Here is a 17,259-nt window from a genome sequence, read left to right on the forward strand (position 1 = left end):
GCCTCTCTCCCGGAGGCTCTCAGTCAGACCCAGTGTTGACATGTGGCAAGACGCTCCTCAGGGCGCGTCTTGCTTGGGCCTCTCTCCTGGGGAGGCGATCAGTCAGACCGAGTGCTGACATGTGGCAAGACGCTCCTCGGGGCGCGTCTTGCTTGGGCCTCTCTCCTGGAGGCGCTCAGTCAGACCGAGTGCTGACATGTGGCAAGACGCTCCTCGGGGCGCGTCTTGCTTGGGCCTCTCTCCTGGAGGCGCTCAGTCAGACCCAGTGTTCACATGTGGCAAGACGCTCCTCGGGGCGCGTCTTGCTTGGGCCTCTCTCCTGGAGGCGCTCAGTCAGACCGAGTGCTGACATGTGGCAAGACGCTCCCCGGGGCGCGTCTTGCTGGGGCTTCTCTCATGGAGGCACTCAGTCTGACCCAGTGTTGACATGTGTCAAGACGCTCCTCGGGCGTTTCTTGCTTGGGCCTCTCTCCCGGAGGCTCTCAGTCAGACCCAGTGTTGACATGTGGCAAGACGCTCCTCAGGGCGCGTCTTGCTTGGGCCTCTCTCCTGGGGAGGCGATCAGTCAGACCGAGTGCTGACATGTGGCAAGACGCTCCTCGGGGCGCGTCTTGCTTGGGCCTCTCTCCTGGAGGCGCTCAGTCAGACCGAGTGCTGACATGTGGCAAGACGCTCCTCGGGGCGCGTCTTGCTTGGGCCTCTCTCCTGGAGGCGCTCAGTCAGACCCAGTGTTCACATGTGGCAAGACGCTCCTCGGGGCGCGTCTTGCTTGGGCCTCTCTCCTGGAGGCGCTCAGTCAGACCGAGTGCTGACATGTGGCAAGACGCTCCTCGGGGCGCATCTTGCTTGGGCCTCTCACCTGGAGGCTCTCAGTCAGACCCAGTGTTGACATGTTTCAAGACGCTCCTCGGGGCGTGTCTTGCTTGGGCTTCTCTCCTGGAGGCCCTCAGTCAGACCCATTGTTGACATGTGGCAAGACGCTCCTCGGGGCACGTCTTGCTTGGGCCTCTCTCCTGGAGGCACTCAGTCAGACCGAGTAGTGACATGTGACAAGACGCTCCTCGGGGCGCGTCTTGCTTGGGCCTCTCTCCTGGAGGCGCTCAGTCAGACCCAGTGTTGACATGTGGCAAGATGCTCCTCGGGGCGCGTCTTGCTTGGGCCTCTCTCCTGGAGGCGCTCAGTCAGACCCAGTGTTCACATGTGGCAAGACGCTCCTCGGGGCGCGTCTTGCCTGGGCCTCTCTCCTGGAGGCGCTCAGTCAGACCCATTGTTGACATGTGGCAAGACGCTCCTCGGGGCGCGTCTTATTTGGGCCTCTCTCCTGGAGGCGCTCAGTAAAACCGAGTGCTGACATGTGGCAAGACGCTCCTCGGGGCGCTTCTTGCTTGGGCTTCTCTCCTGGAGGCCCTCTGTCAGACCCAGTGTTGACATGTGGCAAAACGCTCCTCCGGGCGCGTCTTGCTTGGGCCTCTCTCCTGGAGGCGCTCAGTCAGACCCAGTGTTGACATGTGGCAAGACGCTCCTTGGGGCGCGTCGTGCTTGGGCCTCTCTCCTGGAGGCGCTCAGTCAGACCGAGTGCTGACATGTGGCAAGACGCTCCCCGGGGCGCGTCTTGCTGGGGCTTCTCTCATGGAGGCACTCAGTCTGACCCAGTGTTGACATGTGTCAAGACGCTCCTCGGGCGTTTCTTGCTTGGGCCTCTCTCCCGGAGGCTCTCAGTCAGACCCAGTGTTGACATGTGACAAGACGCTCCTCGGGGCGCGTCTTGCTTGGGCCTCTCTCCTGGAGGTGCTCAGTCAGACCCAGAGGTGACATGTGGCAAGACGCTCCTCGGGGCGCGTCTTGCTTGGACTTCTCTCCTGGAGGCGCTCAGTCAGACCGAGTGCTGACATGTGGCAAGACGCTCCTCGGGGCGCATCTTGCTTGGGCCTCTCACCTGGAGGCTCTCAGTCAGACCCAGTGTTGACATGTGGCAAGACGCTCCTCAGGGCGCGTCTTGCTTGGGCCTCTCTCCTGGGGAGGCGATCAGTCAGACCGAGTGCTGACATGTGGCAAGACGCTCCTCGGGGCGCGTCTTGCTTGGGCCTCTCTCCTGGAGGCGCTCAGTCAGACCGAGTGCTGACATGTGGCAAGACGCTCCTCGGGGCGCATCTTGCTTGGGCTTCTCTCCTGGAGGCTCTCAGTCAGACCCATTGTTGTCATGTGGCAAGACGCTCCTCGGGGCGCGTCTTGCTTGGGCCTCTCACCTGGAGGCGCTCAGTCAGACCCAGTGTTGACATGTGGCAAGACGCTCCTCGGGGCGCGTCTTGCTTGGGCCTCTCACCTGGAGGCGCTCAGTCAGACCCAGTGTTGACATGTGGCAAGACGCACCTCGGGGCGCGTCTTGCTTGGGCCTCTCTCCTGGGGAGGCGATCAGTCAGACCCAGTGTTGACATGTGTCAAGACGCTCCTCGGGCGTTTCTTGCTTGGGCCTCTCTCCTGGAGGCGCTCAGTCAGACCCAGTGTTGACATGTGGCAAGACACTCCTCGGGGCGCGTTTTGCTTGGGCCTCTCTCCTGGAGGCGCTCAGTCAGACCTAGTGCTGACATGTGGCAAGACGCTCCTTGGGGCGCGTCTTGCTTGGGCTTCTCTCCTGGAGGCCCTCAGTCAAACCCTTCGTTGACATGTGGCAAGACGCTCCTCGGGGCGCATCTTGCTTGGGCCTCTCTCCTGGAGGCGCTCAGTCAGACCCAGTGTTGACTTGTGGCAAGACGCTCCTCGGGGCGCGTCTTGCTTGGCACTCTCTCCTGGAGGCGCTCAGTCAGACCGAGTGCTGACATGTGGCAAGAAGCTCCTCACGGCGCGTCTTGCTTGGGCTTCTCTCCTGGAGGCCCTCAGTCAGACCCATTGTTGACATGTGGCAAGACGCTCCTCGGGGCGCGTCTTGCTTGGGCCTCTCTCCAGAAGGCCCTCAATCAGACCCAGTGTTGACACGTGGCAAGACGCTCCTCGGGGCGCTTCTTGCTTGGGCCTCTCTCCTGGAGGCGCTCAGTCAGACCAAGTGGTGACATGTGGCAAGACGCTCCTCGGGGCGCGTCTTGCTTGGGCCTCTCTCCTGGAGGCGCTCAGTCAGACCCAGTGTTGACATGTGGCAAGATGCTCCTCGGGGCGCGTCTTGCTTGGGCCTCTCTCCTGGAGGCGCTCAGTCAGACCCATTGTTGACATGTGGCAAGACGCTCCTCGGGGCACGTCTTGCTTGGGCCTCTTTCCTGGAGGCGCTCAGTCAGACCGAGTTCTGACATGTGGCAAGACGCTCCTCGGGGCGCGTCTTGCTTGGGCTTCTCTCCTGGAGGCCCTCAGTCAGACCCATTGTTGACATGTGGCAAGACGCTCCTCGGGGCGCGTCTTATTTGGGCCTCTCTCCTGGAGGCGCTCAGTAAAACCGAGTGCTGACATGTGGCAAGACGCTCCTCGGGGCGCTTCTTGCTTGGGCTTCTCTCCTGGAGGCCCTCTGTCAGACCCAGTGTTGACATGTGGCAAAACGCTCCTCCGGGCGCGTCTTGCTTGGGCCTCTCTCCTGGAGGCGCTCAGTCAGACCCAGTGTTGACATGTGGCAAGACGCTCCTTGGGGCGCGTCGTGCTTGGGCCTCTCTCCTGGAGGCGCTCAGTCAGACCGAGTGCTGACATGTGGCAAGACGCTCCCCGGGGCGCGTCTTGCTGGAGCTTCTCTCATGGAGGCACTCAGTCTGACCCAGTGTTGACATGTGTCAAGACGCTCCTCGGGCGTTTCTTGCTTGGGCCTCTCTCCCGGAGGCTCTCAGTCAGACCCAGTGTTGACATGTGACAAGACGCTCCTCGGGGCGCGTCTTGCTTGGGCCTCTCTCCTGGAGGTGCTCAGTCAGACCCAGAGGTGACATGTGGCAAGACGCTCCTCGGGGCGCGTCTTGCTTGGGCCTCTCTCCTGGAGGCACTCAGTCAGACCGAGTAGTGACATGTGACAAGACGCTCCTCGGGGTGCGTCTTGCTTGGGCCTCTCTCCTGGAGGCGCTCAGTCAGACCCAGTGTTGACATGTGGCAAGATGCTCCTCGGGGCGCGTCTTGCTTGGGCCTCTCTCCTGGAGGCGCTCATTCAGACCCAGTGTTCACATGTGGCAAGACGCTCCTCGGGGCGCGTCTTGCTTGGGCCTCTCTCCTGGAGGCGCTCAGTCAGACCCATTGTTGACATGTGGCAAGACGCTCCTCGGGGCACGTCTTGCTTGGGCCTCTCTCCTGGAGGCGCTCAGTCAGACCGAGTTCTGACATGTGAAAAGACGCTCCTCGGGGCGCGTCTTGCTTGGGCTTCTCTGCTGGAGGCCCTCAGTCAGACCCAGTGTTGACATGTGGCAAGACGCTCCTCGGGGCGCGTGTTGCTTCGACCTCTCTCCTGGAAGGTCTCAGTCAGACCCAGTGTTGACATGTGTCAAGACGCTCCTCGGGCGTTTCTTGCTTGGGCCTCTCTCCTGGAGGCGCTCAGTCAGACCCAGAGGTTTCATGTGGCAAGACGCTCCTCGGGCCTCTCTCCTGGAGGCGCTCAGTCAGACCCAGTGTTGACATGTGGCAAGACATTCCTCGGGGCGCGTCTTGCTTGGGCCTCTCTCCTGGAGGTGCTCAGTCAGACCCAGTGTTGACATTTGGCAAGACGCTCCTCGGGGCGCGTCTTGCTGGGGCTTCTCTCATGGAGGCACTCAGTCAGACCCAGTGTTTACATGTGGCAAGACGCTCCTCGGGGCACGTCTTGCTTGGGCCTCTCTCCTGGAGGCGCTCAGTCAGACCCAGAGGAGACATGTGTCAAGACGCTCCTCGGGGTGCGTCTTGCTTGGGCCTCTCTCCTGGAGGCGCTCAGTCAGACCGAGTGCTGACATAAGGCAAGACGCTCCTCGGGGCGCGTCTTGCTGGGGCCTCTCTCCTGGAGGTGCTCAATCAGACCCAGTGGTGACACGTGGCAAGACGCTCCTCGGGGCGCGTCTTGCTTGGGCCTGTCTCCTGGAGGAGCTCAGTCAGACCCAGTGGTGACAATTGGCAAGACGCTCCTCGGGGCGCATCTTGCTTGGGCCTCTCTCCTGGAGGCGCTAAGTCAGACCCAGTGTTGACACGTGGCAAGACGCTCCTCGGGGCGCGTCTTGCTTGGGCCTCTCTCCTGGAGGCGCTCAGTCAGACCCAGTGTTGACATGTGGCAAGACTCTCCTCGGGGCGCGTCTTGCTTGGGCCTCTCTCATGGAGGCCCTCTGTCAGACCCAGTGTTGACATGTGTCAAGACGCTCCTCGGGGCGCGTCTTGCTTTGGCCTCTCCTGGAGGCGCTCAGTCAGACCGAGTGCTGACATGTGGCAAGAAGCTCCTCGCGGCGCGTCTTGCTTGGGCTTCTCTCCTGGAGGCCCTCAGTCAGACCCATTGTTGACATGTGGCAAGATGCTCCTCGGGGCGCGTCTTGCTTGGGCCTCTCTCCAGAAGGCCCTCAATCAGACCCATTGTTGACACGTGGCAAGACGCTCCTCGGGGCGCTTCTTGCTTGGGCCTCTCTCCTGGAGGCGCTCAGTCAGACCCAGTGGTGACATGTGGCAAGACGCTCCTCGGGGCGCGTATTGCTTGGGCCTCTCTCCTGGATGCCCTCCTTCAGACCCAGTGTTGACATGTGGCAAGACTCTCCTCGGGGCGCATCTTGCTTGGGCTTCTCTCATGGAGGCCCTCAGTCAGACCCAGTGTTGACATGTTTCAAGACGCTCCTCGGGGCGTGTCCTGCTTGGGCTTCTCTCCTGGAGGCCCTCAGTCAGACCCATTGTTGACATGTGGCAAGACGCTCCTCGGCGCACGTCTTGCTTGGGCCTCTCTCCTGGAGGCACTCAGTCAGACCGAGTAGTGACATGTGACAAGACGCTCCTCGGGGCGCGTCTTGCTTGGGCCTCTCTCCTGGAGGCGCTCAGTCAGACCCAGTGTTGACATGTGGCAAGATGCTCCTCGGGGCGCGTCTTGCTTGGGCCTCTCTCCTGGAGGCGCTCAGTAAGACCCAGTGTTCACATGTGGCAAGACGCTCCTCGGGGCGCGTCTTGCCTGGGCCTCTCTCCTGGAGGCGCTCAGTCAGACCCATTGTTGACACGTGGCAAGACGCTCCTCGGGGCACGTCTTGCTTGGGCCTCTTTCCTGGAGGCGCTCAGTCAGACCGAGTTCTGACATGTGGCAAGACGCTCCTCGGGGCGCGTCTTGCTTGGGCTTCTCTCCTGGAGGCCCTCAGTCAGACCCATTGTTGACATGTGGCAAGACGCTCCTCGGGGCGCGTCTTATTTGGGCCTCTCTCCTGGAGGCGCTCAGTAAAACCGAGTGCTGACATGTGGCAAGACGCTCCTCGGGGCGCTTCTTGCTTGGGCTTCTCTCCTGGAGGCCCTCTGTCAGACCCAGTGTTGACATGTGGCAAAACGCTCCTCCGGGCGCGTCTTGCTTGGGCCTCTCTCCTGGAGGCGCTCAGTCAGACCCAGTGTTGACATGTGGCAAGACGCTCCTTGGGGTGCGTCGTGCTTGGGCCTCTCTCCTGGAGGCGCTCAGTCAGACCGAGTGCTGACATGTGGCAAGACGCTCCCCGGGGCGCGTCTTGCTGGGGCTTCTCTCATGGAGGCACTCAGTCTGACCCAGTGTTGACATGTGTCAAGACGCTCCTCGGGCGTTTCTTGCTTGGGCCTCTCTCCCGGAGGCTCTCAGTCAGACCCAGTGTTGACATGTGGCAAGACGCTCCTCAGGGCGCGTCTTGCTTGGGCCTCTCTCCTGGGGAGGCGATCAGTCAGACCGAGTGCTGACATGTGGCAAGACGCTCCTCGGGGCGCGTCTTGCTTGGGCCTCTCTCCTGGAGGCGCTCAGTCAGACCGAGTGCTGACATGTGGCAAGACGCTCCTCGGGGCGCATCTTGCTTGGGCTTCTCTCCTGGAGGCTCTCAGTCAGACCCATTGTTGTCATGTGGCAAGACGCTCCTCGGGGCGCGTCTTGCTTGGGCCTCTCTCCTGGAGGCGCTCAGTCAGACCCAGTGTTCACATGTGGCAAGACGCTCCTCGGGGCGCGTCTTGCTTGGGCCTCTCTCCTGGAGGCGCTCAGTCAGACCGAGTGCTGACATGTGGCAAGACGCTCCTCGGGGCGCATCTTGCTTGGGCCTCTCACCTGGAGGCTCTCAGTCAGACCCAGTGTTGACATGTTTCAAGACGCTCCTCGGGGCGTGTCTTGCTTGGGCTTCTCTCCTGGAGGCCCTCAGTCAGACCCATTGTTGACATGTGGCAAGACGCTCCTCGGGGCACGTCTTGCTTGGGCCTCTCTCCTGGAGGCACTCAGTCAGACCGAGTAGTGACATGTGACAAGACGCTCCTCGGGGCGCGTCTTGCTTGGGCCTCTCTCCTGGAGGCGCTCAGTCAGACCCAGTGTTGACATGTGGCAAGATGCTCCTCGGGGCGCGTCTTGCTTGGGCCTCTCTCCTGGAGGCGCTCAGTCAGACCCAGTGTTCACATGTGGCAAGACGCTCCTCGGGGCGCGTCTTGCCTGGGCCTCTCTCCTGGAGGCGCTCAGTCAGACCCATTGTTGACATGTGGCAAGACGCTCCTCGGGGCACGTCTTGCTTGGGCCTCTTTCCTGGAGGCGCTCAGTCAGACCGAGTTCTGACATGTGGCAAGACGCTCCTCGGGGCGCGTCTTGCTTGGGCTTCTCTCCTGGAGGCCCTCAGTCAGACCCATTGTTGACATGTGGCAAGACACTCCTCGGGGCGCGTCTTATTTGGGCCTCTCTCCTGGAGGCGCTCAGTAAAACCGAGTGCTGACATGTGGCAAGACGCTCCTCGGGGCGCTTCTTGCTTGGGCTTCTCTCCTGGAGGCCCTCTGTCAGACCCAGTGTTGACATGTGTCAAGACGCTCCTCGGGCGTTTCTTGCTTGGGCCTCTCTCCCGGAGGCTCTCAGTCAGACCCAGTGTTGACATGTGACAAGACGCTCCTCGGGGCGCGTCTTGCTTGGGCCTCTCTCCTGGAGGTGCTCAGTCAGACCCAGAGGTGACATGTGGCAAGACGATCCTCGGGGCGCGTCTTGCTTGGGCCTCTCTCCTGGAGGCGCTCAGTCAGACCGAGTGCTGACATGTGGCAAGACGCTCCTTGGGGCGCGTCTTGCTTGGACTTCTCTCCTGGAGGCGCTCAGTCAGACCGAGTGCTGACATGTGGCAAGACGCTCCTCGGGGCGCATCTTGCTTGGGCCTCTCACCTGGAGGCTCTCAGTCAGACCCAGTGTTGACATGTGGCAAGACGCTCCTCAGGGCGCGTCTTGCTTGGGCCTCTCTCCTGGAGGCGCTCAGTCAGACCGAGTGCTGACATGTGGCAAGCCGCTCCTCGGGGCGCATCTTGCTTGGGCTTCTCTCCTGGAGGCTCTCAGTCAGACCCATTGTTGTCATGTGGCAAGACGCTCCTCGGGGCGCGTCTTGCTTGGGCCTCTCACCTGGAGGCGCTCAGTCAGACCCAGTGTTGACATGTGGCAAGACGCACCTCGGGGCGCGTCTTGCTTGGGCCTCTCTCCTGGGGAGGCGATCAGTCAGACCCAGTGTTGACATGTGTCAAGACGCTCCTCGGGCGTTTCTTGCTTGGGCCTCTCTCCTGGAGGCGCTCAGTCAGACCCAGTGTTGACATGTGGCAAGACACTCCACGGGGCGCGTTTTGCTTGGGCCTCTCTCCTGGAGGCGCTCAGTCAGACCCAGTGTTGACATGTGGCAAGACACTCCACGGGGCGCGTTTTGCTTGGGCCTCTCTCCTGGAGGCGCTCAGTCAGACCCAGTGTTGACATGTGGCAAGACACTCCACGGGGCGCGTCTTGCTTGGGCTTCTCTCCTGGAGGCCCTCAGTCAGACCCTTCGTTGACATGTGGCAAGACGCTCCTCGGGGCGCATCTTGCTTGGGCCTCTCTCCTGGAGGCGCTCAGTCAGACCCAGTGTTGACTTGTGGCAAGACGCTCCTCGGGGCGCGTCTTGCTTGGCCCTCTCTCCTGGAGGCGCTCAGTCAGACCGAGTGCTGACATGTGGCAAGAAGCTCCTCACGGCGCGTCTTGCTTGGGCTTCTCTCCTGGAGGCCCTCAGTCAGACCCATTGTTGACATGTGGCAAGACGCTCCTCGGGGCGCGTCTTGCTTGGGCCTCTCTCCAGAAGGCCCTCAATCAGACCCAGTGTTGACACGTGGCAAGACGCTCCTCGGGGCGCTTCTTGCTTGGGCCTCTCTCCTGGAGGCGCTCAGTCAGACCCAGTGGTGACATGTGGCAAGACGCTCCTCGGGGCGCGTCTTGCTTGGGCCTCTCTCCTGGAGGCGCTCAGTCAGACCCAGTGTTGACATGTGGCAAGATGCTCCTCGGGGCGCGTCTTGCTTGGGCCTCTCTCCTGGAGGCGCTCAGTCAGACCCATTGTTGACATGTGGCAAGACGCTCCTCGGGGCACGTCTTGCTTGGGCCTCTTTCCTGGAGGCGCTCAGTCAGACCGAGTTCTGACATGTGGCAAGACGCTCCTCGGGGCGCGTCTTGCTTGGGCTTCTCTCCTGGAGGCCCTCAGTCAGACCCATTGTTGACATGTGGCAAGACGCTCCTCGGGGCGCGTCTTATTTGGGCCTCTCTCCTGGAGGCGCTCAGTAAAACCGAGTGCTGACATGTGGCAAGACGCTCCTCGGGGCGCTTCTTGCTTGGGCTTCTCTCCTGGAGGCCCTCTGTCAGACCCAGTGTTGACATGTGGCAAAACGCTCCTCCGGGCGCGTCTTGCTTGGGCCTCTCTCCTGGAGGCGCTCAGTCAGACCCAGTGTTGACATGTGGCAAGACGCTCCTTGGGGCGCGTCGTGCTTGGGCCTCTCTCCTGGAGGCGCTCAGTCAGACCGAGTGCTGACATGTGGCAAGACGCTCCCCGGGGCGCGTCTTGCTGGGGCTTCTCTCATGGAGGCACTCAGTCTGACCCAGTGTTGACATGTGTCAAGACGCTCCTCGGGCGTTTCTTGCTTGGGCCTCTCTCCCGGAGGCTCTCAGTCAGACCCAGTGTTGACATGTGACAAGACGCTCCTCGGGGCGCGTCTTGCTTGGGCCTCTCTCCTGGAGGTGCTCAGTCAGACCCAGAGGTGACATGTGGCAAGACGCTCCTCGGGGCGCGTCTTGCTTGGGCCTCTCTCCTGGAGGCACTCAGTCAGACCGAGTAGTGACATGTGACAAGACGCTCCTCGGGGCGCGTCTTGCTTGGGCCTCTCTCCTGGAGGCGCTCAGTCAGACCCAGTGTTGACATGTGGCAAGATGCTCCTCGGGGCGCGTCTTGCTTGGGCCTCTCTCCTGGAGGCGCTTATTCAGACCCAGTGTTCACATGTGGCAAGACGCTCCTCGGGGCGCGTCTTGCTTGGGCCTCTCTCCTGGAGGCGCTCAGTCAGACCCATTGTTGACATGTGGCAAGACGCTCCTCGGGGCACGTCTTGCTTGGGCCTCTCTCCTGGAGGCGCTCAGTCAGACCGAGTTCTGACATGTGAAAAGACGCTCCTCGGGGCGCGTCTTGCTTGGGCTTCTCTGCTGGAGGCCCTCAGTCAGACCCATTGTTGACATGTGGCAAGACGCTACTCGGGGCGCGTCTTATTTGGGCCTCTCTCCTGGAGGCGCTCAGTAAGACCGAGTGCTGACATGTGGCAAGAAGCTCCTCGGGGCGCGTCTTGCTTGGCCCTCTCTCCTGGAGGCGCTCAGTCAGACCGAGTGCTGACATGTGGCAAGAAGCTCCTCGCGGCGCGTCTTGCTTGGGCTTCTCTGCTGGAGGCCCTCAGTCAGACCCATTGTTGACATGTGGCAAGACGCTCCTCGGGGCGCGTCTTGCTTGGGCCTCTCTCCAGAAGGCCCTCATTCAGACCTAGTGTTGACACGTGGCAAGACGCTCCTCGGGGCGCTTCTTGCTTGGGCCTCTCTCCTGGAGGCGCTCAGTCAGACCCAGTGGTGACATGTGGCAAGACGCTCCTCGGGGCGCGTATTGCTTGGGCCTCTCTCCTGGATGCCCTCTGTCAGACCCAGTGTTGACATGTGGCAAGAATCTCCTCGGGGCGCGTCTTGCTTGGGCTTCTCTCATGGAGGCCCTCAGTCAGACCCACTGTTGACATGTGTCAAGACGCTCCTCGGGGCGTGTCTTGCTTGGGCCTCTCTCCTGGAGGCGCTCAGTCAGACCCAGTGTTGACATGTGGCAAGACGCTCCCCGGGGCGCTTCTTGCTTGGGCTTCTCTCCTGGATGCCCTCTGTCAGACCCAGTGTTGACATGTGGCAAGACTCTCCTCGGGGCGCGTCTTGCTTGAGCTTCTCTCATGGAGGCCCTCAGTCAGACCCACTGTTGACATGTGTCAAGACGCTCCTCGGGGCGTGTCTTGCTTGGGCCTCTCTCCTGGAGGCGCTCAGTCAGACCCAGTGTTGACATGTGGCAAGACGCTCCCCGGGGCGCTTCTTGCTTGGGCTTCTCTCCGGGAGGCCCTCAGTCAGACCCATTGTTGACATGTGGCAAGACGCTCCTCGGGGCACGTCTTGCTTTGGCCTCTCTCCTGGAGGCACTCAGTCAGACCGAGTAGTGACATGTGACAAGACGCTCCTCGGGGCGCGTCTTGCTTGGGCCTCTCTCCTGGAGGCGCTCAGTCAGACCCAGTGTTGACATGTGGCTAGATGCTCCTTGGGGTGCGTCGTGCTTGGGCCTCTCTCCTGGAGGCGCTCAGTCAGACCGAGTGCTGACATGTGGCAAGACGCTCCCCGGGGCGCGTCTTGCTGGGGCTTCTCTCATGGAGGCACTCAGTCTGACCCAGTGTTGACATGTGTCAAGACGCTCCTCGGGCGTTTCTTGCTTGGGCCTCTCTCCCGGAGGCTCTCAGTCATACCCAGTGTTGACATGTGGCAAGACGCTCCTCAGGGCGCGTCTTGCTTGGGCCTCTCTCCTGGGGAGGCGATCAGTCAGACCGAGTGCTGACATGTGGCAAGACGCTCCTCGGGGCGCGTCTTGCTTGGGCCTCTCTCCTGGAGGCGCTCAGTCAGACCGAGTGCTGACATGTGGCAAGACGCTCCTCGGGGCGCATCTTGCTTGGGCTTCTCTCCTGGAGGCTCTCAGTCAGACCCATTGTTGTCATGTGGCAAAACGCTCCTCGGGGCGCGTCTTGCTTGGGCCTCTCTCCTGGAGGCGCTCAGTCAGACCCAGTGTTCACATGTGGCAAGACGCTCCTCGGGGCGCGTCTTGCTTGGGCCTCTCTCCTGGAGGCGCTCAGTCAGACCGAGTGCTGACATGTGGCAAGACGCTCCTCGGGGCGCATCTTGCTTGGGCCTCTCACCTGGAGGCTCTCAGTCAGACCCAGTGTTGACATGTTTCAAGACGCTCCTCGGGGCGTGTCTTGCTTGGGCTTCTCTCCTGGAGGCCCTCAGTCAGACCCATTGTTGACATGTGGCAAGACGCTCCTCGGGGCACGTCTTGCTTGGGCCTCTCTCCTGGAGGCACTCAGTCAGACCGAGTAGTGACATGTGACAAGACGCTCCTCGGGGCGCGTCTTGCTTGGGCCTCTCTCCTGGAGGCGCTCAGTCAGACCCAGTGTTGACATGTGGCAAGATGCTCCTCGGGGCGCGTCTTGCTTGGGCCTCTCTCCTGGAGGCGCTCAGTCAGACCCAGTGTTCACATGTGGCAAGACGCTCCTCGGGGCGCGTCTTGCCTGGGCCTCTCTCCTGGAGGCGCTCAGTCAGACCCATTGTTGACATGTGGCAAGACGCTCCTCGGGGCACGTCTTGCTTGGGCCTCTTTCCTGGAGGCGCTCAGTCAGACCGAGTTCTGACATGTGGCAAGACGCTCCTTGGGGCGCGTCTTGCTTGGGCTTCTCTCCTGGAGGCCCTCAGTCAGACCCATTGTTGACATGTGGCAAGACGCTCCTCGGGGCGCGTCTTATTTGGGCCTCTCTCCTGGAGGCGCTCAGTAAAACCGAGTGCTGACATGTGGCAAGACGCTCCTCGGGGCGCTTCTTGCTTGGGCTTCTCTCCTGGAGGCCCTCTGTCAGACCCAGTGTTGACATGTGTCAAGACGCTCCTCGGGCGTTTCTTGCTTGGGCCTCTCTCCCGGAGGCTCTCAGTCAGACCCAGTGTTGACATGTGACAAGACGCTCCTCGGGGCGCGTCTTGCTTGGGCCTCTCTCCTGGAGGTGCTCAGTCAGACCCAGAGGTGACATGTGGCAAGACGATCCTCGGGGCGCGTCTTGCTTGGGCCTCTCTCCTGGAGGCGCTCAGTCAGACCGAGTGCTGACATGTGGCAAGACGCTCCTTGGGGCGCGTCTTGCTTGGACTTCTCTCCTGGAGGCGCTCAGTCAGACCGAGTGCTGACATGTGGCAAGACGCTCCTCGGGGCGCATCTTGCTTGGGCCTCTCACCTGGAGGCTCTCAGTCAGACCCAGTGTTGACATGTGGCAAGACGCTCCTCAGGGCGCGTCTTGCTTGGGCCTCTCTCCTGGGGAGGCGATCAGTCAGACCGAGTGCTGACATGTGGCAAGACGCTCCTCGGGGCGCGTCTTGCTTGGGCCTCTCTCCTGGAGGCGCTCAGTCAGACCGAGTGCTGACATGTGGCAAGCCGCTCCTCGGGGCGCATCTTGCTTGGGCTTCTCTCCTGGAGGCTCTCAGTCAGACCCATTGTTGTCATGTGGCAAGACGCTCCTCGGGGCGCGTCTTGCTTGGGCCTCTCACCTGGAGGCGCTCAGTCAGACCCAGTGTTGACATGTGGCAAGACGCACCTCGGGGCGCGTCTTGCTTGGGCCTCTCTCCTGGGGAGGCGATCAGTCAGACCCAGTGTTGACATGTGTCAAGACGCTCCTCGGGCGTTTCTTGCTTGGGCCTCTCTCCTGGAGGCGCTCAGTCAGACCCAGTGTTGACATGTGGCAAGACACTCCACGGGGCGCGTTTTGCTTGGGCCTCTCTCCTGGAGGCGCTCAGTCAGACCCAGTGTTGACATGTGGCAAGACACTCCACGGGGCGCGTTTTGCTTGGGCCTCTCTCCTGGAGGCGCTCAGTCAGACCCAGTGTTGACATGTGGCAAGACACTCCACGGGGCGCGTCTTGCTTGGGCTTCTCTCCTGGAGGCCCTCAGTCAGACCCTTCGTTGACATGTGGCAAGACGCTCCTCGGGGCGCATCTTGCTTGGGCCTCTCTCCTGGAGGCGCTCAGTCAGACCCAGTGTTGACTTGTGGCAAGACGCTCCTCGGGGCGCGTCTTGCTTGGCCCTCTCTCCTGGAGGCGCTCAGTCAGACCGAGTGCTGACATGTGGCAAGAAGCTCCTCACGGCGCGTCTTGCTTGGGCTTCTCTCCTGGAGGCCCTCAGTCAGACCCATTGTTGACATGTGGCAAGACGCTCCTCGGGGCGCGTCTTGCTTGGGCCTCTCTCCAGAAGGCCCTCAATCAGACCCAGTGTTGACACGTGGCAAGACGCTCCTCGGGGCGCTTCTTGCTTGGGCCTCTCTCCTGGAGGCGCTCAGTCAGACCCAGTGGTGACATGTGGCAAGACGCTCCTCGGGGCGCGTCTTGCTTGGGCCTCTCTCCTGGAGGCGCTCAGTCAGACCCAGTGTTGACATGTGGCAAGATGCTCCTCGGGGCGCGTCTTGCTTGGGCCTCTCTCCTGGAGGCGCTCAGTCAGACCCATTGTTGACATGTGGCAAGACGCTCCTCGGGGCACGTCTTGCTTGGGCCTCTTTCCTGGAGGCGCTCAGTCAGACCGAGTTCTGACATGTGGCAAGACGCTCCTCGGGGCGCGTCTTGCTTGGGCTTCTCTCCTGGAGGCCCTCAGTCAGACCCATTGTTGACATGTGGCAAGACGCTCCTCGGGGCGCGTCTTATTTGGGCCTCTCTCCTGGAGGCGCTCAGTAAAACCGAGTGCTGACATGTGGCAAGACGCTCCTCGGGGCGCTTCTTGCTTGGGCTTCTCTCCTGGAGGCCCTCTGTCAGACCCAGTGTTGACATGTGGCAAAACGCTCCTCCGGGCGCGTCTTGCTTGGGCCTCTCTCCTGGAGGCGCTCAGTCAGACCCAGTGTTGACATGTGGCAAGACGCTCCTTGGGGCGCGTCGTGCTTGGGCCTCTCTCCTGGAGGCGCTCAGTCAGACCGAGTGCTGACATGTGGCAAGACGCTCCCCGGGGCGCGTCTTGCTGGGGCTTCTCTCATGGAGGCACTCAGTCTGACCCAGTGTTGACATGTGTCAAGACGCTCCTCGGGCGTTTCTTGCTTGGGCCTCTCTCCCGGAGGCTCTCAGTCAGACCCAGTGTTGACATGTGACAAGACGCTCCTCGGGGCGCGTCTTGCTTGGGCCTCTCTCCTGGAGGTGCTCAGTCAGACCCAGAGGTGACATGTGGCAAGACGCTCCTCGGGGCGCGTCTTGCTTGGGCCTCTCTCCTGGAGGCACTCAGTCAGACCGAGTAGTGACATGTGACAAGACGCTCCTCGGGGCGCGTCTTGCTTGGGCCTCTCTCCTGGAGGCGCTCAGTCAGACCCAGTGTTGACATGTGGCAAGATGCTCCTCGGGGCGCGTCTTGCTTGGGCCTCTCTCCTGGAGGCGCTTATTCAGACCCAGTGTTCACATGTGGCAAGACGCTCCTCGGGGCGCGTCTTGCTTGGGCCTCTCTCCTGGAGGCGCTCAGTCAGACCCATTGTTGACATGTGGCAAGACGCTCCTCGGGGCACGTCTTGCTTGGGCCTCTCTCCTGGAGGCGCTCAGTCAGACCGAGTTCTGACATGTGAAAAGACGCTCCTCGGGGCGCGTCTTGCTTGGGCTTCTCTGCTGGAGGCCCTCAGTCAGACCCATTGTTGACATGTGGCAAGACGCTACTCGGGGCGCGTCTTATTTGGGCCTCTCTCCTGGAGGCGCTCAGTAAGACCGAGTGCTGACATGTGGCAAGAAGCTCCTCGCGGCGCGTCTTGCTTGGGCTTCTCTCCTGGAGGCCCTCAGTCAGACCCATTGTTGACATGTGGCAAGACGCTCCTCGGGGCGCGTCTTGCTTGGGCCTCTCTCCAGAAGGCCCTCATTCAGACCTAGTGTTGACACGTGGCAAGACGCTCCTCGGGGCGCTTCTTGCTTGGGCCTCTCTCCTGGAGGCGCTCAGTCAGACCCAGTGGTGACATGTGGCATGACGCTCCTCGGGGCGCGTATTGCTTGGGCCTCTCTCCTGGATGCCCTCTGTCAGACCCAGTGTTGACATGTGGCAAGAATCTCCTCGGGGCGCGTCTTGCTTGGGCTTCTCTCATGGAGGCCCTCAGTCAGACCCACTGTTGACATGTGTCAAGACGCTCCTCGGGGCGTGTCTTGCTTGGGCCTCTCTCCTGGAGGCGCTCAGTCAGACCCAGTGTTGACATGTGGCAAGACGCTCCCCGGGGCGCTTCTTGCTTGGGCTTCTCTCCTGGATGCCCTCTGTCAGACCCAGTGTTGACATGTGGCAAGACTCTCCTCGGGGCGCGTCTTGCTTGAGCTTCTCTCATGGAGGCCCTCAGTCAGACCCACTGTTGACATGTGTCAAGACGCTCCTCGGGGCGTGTCTTGCTTGGGCCTCTCTCCTGGAGGCGCTCAGTCAGACCCAGTGTTGACATGTGGCAAGACGCTCCCCGGGGCGCTTCTTGCTTGGGCTTCTCTCCGGGAGGCCCTCAGTCAGACCCATTGTTGACATGTGGCAAGACGCTCCTCGGGGCACGTCTTGCTTTGGCCTCTCTCCTGGAGGCACTCAGTCAGACCGAGTAGTGACATGTGACAAGACGCTCCTCGGGGCGCGTCTTGCTTGGGCCTCTCTCCTGGAGGCGCTCAGTCAGACCCAGTGTTGACATGTGGCTAGATGCTCCTCGGGGCGCGTCTTGCTTGGGCCTCTCTCCTGGAGGCGCTCAGTCAGACCCAGTGTTGACATGTGGCAAGACGCTCCTCGGGGCGCTTCTTGCTTGGGCTTCTCTCCTGGAGGCCCTCAGTAAGACCCATTGTTGACATGTGGCAAGATGCTCCTCGGGGTGCATCTTGCTTGGGCCTCTCTCCTTGAGGCCCTCTGTCAGAACCAGTGTTGACATGTGGCAAAACGCTCCTCCGGGCGCGTCTTGCTTTGGCCTCTCTCCTGGAGGCGCTCAGTCAGACCCAGTGTTGACATGTGGCAAGACGCTCCTTGGGGCGTGTCTTGCTTGGGCCTCTCTCCTGGAGGCGCTCAGTCAGACCGAGTGCTGACATGTGGCAAGAAGCTCCTCGCGGTGCGTCTTGCTTGGGCTTCTCTCCTGGAGGCCCTCAGT

Source organism: Nothobranchius furzeri, chromosome 2 (genome assembly GCF_043380555.1).
Source record: "Nothobranchius furzeri strain GRZ-AD chromosome 2, NfurGRZ-RIMD1, whole genome shotgun sequence".
In the NCBI taxonomy this organism is placed as follows: domain Eukaryota; kingdom Metazoa; phylum Chordata; class Actinopteri; order Cyprinodontiformes; family Nothobranchiidae; genus Nothobranchius; species Nothobranchius furzeri.